This window comes from Corapipo altera, unplaced genomic scaffold, assembly GCF_003945725.1.
Source record: "Corapipo altera isolate COAL_440 unplaced genomic scaffold, ASM394572v1 126, whole genome shotgun sequence".
NCBI classification, from domain to species: Eukaryota; Metazoa; Chordata; class Aves; order Passeriformes; family Pipridae; genus Corapipo; species Corapipo altera.
Window position 1 is genome coordinate 2,836,895 of NW_020884937.1, and position 5,759 is coordinate 2,842,653.

Here is a 5,759-nt window from a genome sequence, read left to right on the forward strand (position 1 = left end):
CTGCAAAATCCCTCCACTGCAAAATCCCTCCACTGCAAAATCCCTCCTGCATTTTAACCCTGTATATCCCAAACAGGATTCCATTTTGTCCAAAGACACTTGGAGACATTTGAAGCACCAAACCCTCTCCACTTGTCTCTTTGTCTCTGTTCTGAGTGTCCCCAACCTGCTCCTGACCCGCTGGTTATTCCCATCTCTCCCACCTGGACTGACTCCATATACCTGAGAAAGAACCAAACCCTCTGGCTGCTGCCTTATCCAGGAAGATCAGAAGGATTCCTCTGGACATTTGTACATCCCACTGTGGATTTTGGCCCGTTTCAAACCAGCTGGGGAGTCGTTGATCCCAAACCCACTCGTGCTTCCCAGTGATCCCCAAACCCTTCACAGAACTGCACCTGAGCAGCATCTTCCCCTGCTGGCATCGAGGCCTAGACTGGGATTTTAACTTTTCCAAAGTTTTTTCATGAATTTGGGCTGGTGGAACTCTGAGCTTGACTTACCAGAGCCTCAGGACATGCTGCTAAAATCAGGTTTTCAGCAAAAATATGATCAGTGCACTGAGGGCAGAACCTGTTTGGTTCTGCTTGACCAACCCTTCCATTTTGACACAAAATCCTCAACAATTACAGTGAATAAAGCTCTGCACCCGTTCTACACCACAACCCCAAACTGGCTACAAGACTCTCATAGAAAAGAGTGCCAAGTTTATTTTATTTTTCAAATTCTACTCACATTGACTTGTGTCCTCTCTTCCTACAGCACTGGGGAATTCAGAGACATGGAAAAAGCTCCACCAGGTCAGCTGTGACTCTTCTCTTCAGCATCTTTTCTGAGTTTACAAGGTAAATTTTACTTTTTATTCCAACACCTTTCTGGGACTACAAATTTCTATTCTTTTCCTTTTTTTACCATTTTAAAGACAGAAGTTTATTTGCCTTTCACTGGTTTTCCACCATCAGGAGTTTCATTATTAATGTCACCTCAGGTCTCCCCATCATCTGGAATATCACAAGTGTTATAAAAGAGTTCATGAGCTCCAACCCATTTCAAAACATTTTTTATGTACTTTCTAACCAATTTCTTACCTGTTAGATACAGAGATATTCACCCTGTTTTTACAGGGTACTGCGATACTCACCTGGTTGCAGCAGATTTGAAGGATACAAAAATAAAAATAAAATAAAATAAAAACCCCAATCATTTTAACATCTCTCCTGCTTTACTGAATATTCAACCACTTTCATTGTAAAAAAAATTCTTCTTAATATCTACCCTCTTTTAGGTAAATCATTACCAGTTTTCCCCTCTTGGAATATGTTCCTTGAAGATCCCCCCTTTTACTCCATCCAGGAAAGCTTCTTGAGTATTAGGTGGGTCACCCTTGACATACAGGGAAAAACTGCCCTGCTCCAAGAATTAATTTCTCCATGGATTTATTCTTTAGATGAAATAAAACATCCTGCTGACAGAGGCACACACAGGGGATTTACAATTCCTTTTCCACTGAGGGCACTTGAATTGCCACAGAAGAAAATCCCACGCTGTAGAAAAAAGTCCAGAAAAGTTGTGGACTCCCCATCCCTGGAAACTTGCAAGGCCAGGTTGGGTTGGGCTCAGAAATAGTTCTATTACAAAAAAAAAAAATATATATATATATAGAGAGAGAATCATAGAATCATGGAATGGTTTGGGTGTGAAGGAACCTTGAAGGGGATCTTGTTCCACCCGCTGCCATGGGCAGGGACACCTCCCACTAGCCCAGGTTGCTCCACACCCTGTCCAAATACTCAGCCAACAGCAGGACACCAGAAGAAGCCTGATTTGCCTCGTGAAACATCTTTTACACAAGAACTTTAATCCATTTCAGAGAGTTACCCCGACACAGTGTCTATTTTAAGTGCTTTAGCAGCACCACAGACATCGCTGGGATCAGGCAGCCACTCCATAGTCACCCACATCAACCTCCTCTCTGCTCTCAGTTAAGGAAGAGGTGTCAGCATTGATAAAATTGTCTTGTTCCCTCATCCCAAGTGACTCAGCTCGTCCCAGTGCCCACAGTCCCTGCTCTGGACAGGTCAAAGGCTGGAGTGTCACCTCAGCCTTTCCTCTGCCCCTCCAGTTCACCCACCTCCCACATCACCACGGGCAGAGACACCACTGCCCCTCTTCCTGGGCATCCTCCCTGCCCCAGGACCACAAATGCTTTACCCAAAAATGCCCCAGGACAATGAATGCTTCACCCAAAAATAAAGCTTCCATGGCCACATTATTATTGGGTGAGGCCAGCCCTGCTTTCCAGGGAATTCCTAATGGAGTGCATGTGCATTACTCACTTTGGACATGCTGGAGAAGCCAATACTGATGTTAACCTCCAAATTCTTCCAACAGTGAGTTATCCAAGTGCAATCCAGCCTCTGTCAAAGGCTGAGTCAGACACACACGTGGCATTCTCGGCTCTGGATTAAGAAAAGTGGTTATCAAGAGCTGATACAACAGGGAAGATTTAGATCAAAGGGTGACAACCAGGCTATTTTTATAAATAAAGCTATCTTAAATATTTTATTGGTATGAAAATTACCTTGAATTATTTTTAAATTGTTTCAAGGTATAAGTAATTAGTTTGGGATTTTTTTTTTTTTTTATTGCTCTCTGGAAGGCAGCAAAGGTCCATCAGGAAAGAAGGAGCAAGGACCAAAGTTTTTATTCAAGTGTGCTCTTCTGAAAGAGACTTATTCTTTTAATGACATTTATACAATTATCTGTACAACTACTGGTTGTAGTCAGTGGCACTTACAGAGGTTTAACGTGTGATTGTGTCCCAACAGGATGCACATCCACACTCAAAGTGTCTGCACAAAGGATTTTTAATCCTAGTAAAGCAATTTCTTTCCAGATCACAATAGAATTCAGTGCTTAAATTCTCCTGAGCTGGAGCCCAAGTCAATAATTTACAAAGTAATTAAGTATCCAGGAAAGCCTTCACTCACACACCTCCCCATCCCCAGCTCTTCTGCACAGTTCTGAATAACTGGACTGAGTTTTGAAGTGTTTCTGCTTAAAATGGAGTGTAACTTCACTTACTGATAAATGATGCCCCTGCTGAACAGAGGGAAAATAATTCTCTCCTGCTTAACAGTGGTCTCAGCTGAGCTGGACTAACTCTGAACTGTTTGGGCAGCAACAGTAGCACAAACAATAAAGGACACCATTCCCGAGGGCTGTTCATGGATAAACACAGGGGATAAGACCTGAGAGAGGGACTTTTTACAAGGGCAGGGACTGATGGGACAAAGAGGAATAAATTTAAATTGACAGAGGGCAGATTTAGATCAGACATGAGGAAGAAATTCCTCCCTGGGAGTGTGGGGAGGCCCTGGCACAGGTTGCCCAGAGAAGCTGTGGTTGCCCCTGGATCCCTGGAAGTGTCCAAGGTCAGGTTGGAGCAACCTGGGCTAGTGGAAGGTGTCCCTGCCCATGGCAGGGGGTGGGACTGGATGATCTTTAAGGTCCCTTCCAACCCAAACCATTCCATGATACAACCAAGCAACTTCTCATAGCTCCAAAACTCATCTACATCCCTCAAACTAACAGTTTATCAGCCAAGTTAAAGCTTTATGTCATAAATTCTCTCAAAGTCAGAATGCCCTCATAGCTCCTCCAGTAATAACTTAGCCAAGGCACAAGGATCTGGGAATTCTGCCCCACAAGCAATAGCAGAAAGTATTTTTTTTTATTTATCCAAATTCACTGTGCATCTTTTGCAACCCAACACTCTTGAGTACATATATATATATATATATGTACCTAAATAACATGATTCCTCAGCTCCAAATCAGAGGTCTCCTCAGAAAGTGGAGTGATTTAGCACTGTGAAAACATGGTGGTTTCATTTTTATATGGGATTATTATTCAAATCAGAACAGCACAACCAAATTTCACAGCTTCCCAAACATCAGCCTATCAAACAAACGTGTATTTAAGTTGCTTTCAATTAACATTATTTAAAAAAAAAAATCAACATAAGATACCGACCATTATCAGATTAATTTGGCAGGAAAATCTTCCCCTGGGACTGTTTTCCAAAGTATCTCCACAGGCAGGCTGCCAGCATAGTTCTACTAAAATAGTTGCAACTATTCCATTACAGGTGTTTTGGAACCAGTATCAAAGCAACCAAGCAGCAGTTAAATAAGAGCAGAGATACCAGTCAGCAGGGGGATGTTTCTCTATTCATCTTGCTTTGGAAATCCCCTTCTCTGTGGAAAAGGAGGAAAAAGAGAGGAGGCTTCTTGCAGTGTCTCCAAAATTAATTTATAAAACCGGTGTATAAACAGCAACAACAATAGAAACCTGCTCAGAATAGGTAATTTGAGGTATTGGACATGTATAGGTCAGCTGAATATAGAAATTACAGCTTTAAGTTATTTACAGCACTGTGAAAGTTTTCGTGTTTTCCATTAATGAAAAACAAGAGCGTAAATTCTTTTTTCCCCTGCATGTCACAAGGAAAGAAAATGCTTAAGAAATTTAAACTCTAAACCAAGTGAAGTTTTTCCCCCTGTGAGGTTTGAAATGTCACACTCAACCCCACAGGACAAACCAGCCCAATCCTGGTATCACCTGTGCAGTGTTTGACTTGTGCCCAGAAACACGTTCACAAACTGTGCAGGATGGGATTAATTCCATGGACAGTGTAAGTAACAACAGGGATTGGCAGTTTGTGCTCCATCTGGTCCTGGAAAACAAGTGCAATCCCAGCCCCTGCCAGGCTGGCACTGCAGATCTGTGTCACCAGAGGAACCTCCCTCAAGGATATGAAGTGAGTAAAGTGCTATTACACACAAATCCACGCTATAAAGGGTTTCCAAGTAACTGAAATTTGCCCAAATTCATCTCACTGAGCAAGGGAGAAGGGAATGGAGCTCTGCCTGTCAGTGGTTTGCAAAGCTCATCGTCTTTTAGGACATTCAGTATAAAGGAATTAGAGAATCCCAGGATGGGTTGGGCTGGAAGAGAACTTCAGGATCATCTCCTTCCACACCCTGCCATGGGCAGGGACACCTTCCACTAGCCCAGGTTGCTCCAAGCCCCATCCAACCTGGCCTTGGAAACTTCCAAGGATCCAGGGGCAGCCACAGCTTCTCTGGGCAACCTGTGCCAGGGTCTTCCCACCCTCACAGGGAAGAATTCATTCCCAATATCCCATCTAACCCTGCTCTCTGGCAGTTTAAAGCCATTCCCTGTGTCCTGTCCCTCCATCCCTTGTCTCCAGTCCCTCTCCAGCTCTCCTGGAGCCCCTTTAGGCCCTGGAAGGGGCTCTCAGCTCTCCCTGGATCCTTCTCTTCTCCAGGTGACCCCCCTCAGCTCTCCCAGCCTGGCTCCAGAGCAGAGGGGCTCCAGCCCTTGGAGCATCTCCTTGGTCTCCTCTGGACCTGCTCCAACAGGTCATTCCAACAATCCATGATTCCCCTCAGTAACACTCCATGAAGTCCTTACTAAAGGCTGTCCTTTATTCTCAACTACTTGATGCAAATCCACATTTTCTGTGTGCTCTCACCTTCAGAGTAAAAGAGGTTCCTCAGCCCCAAGTTCGACAACCACCAACCAAAACTGCCCCTTTCTTCTTCTGCAGAATTAAAGGAATCAAATCAGTCACATAAAACACAAAGAACTGTCATTTTTGGAACTGAACACATAACAAGGAAGAATTACCAACTCAAATTCATCTCCCGGGGAGAAAAGCAGCTGAGAAATAG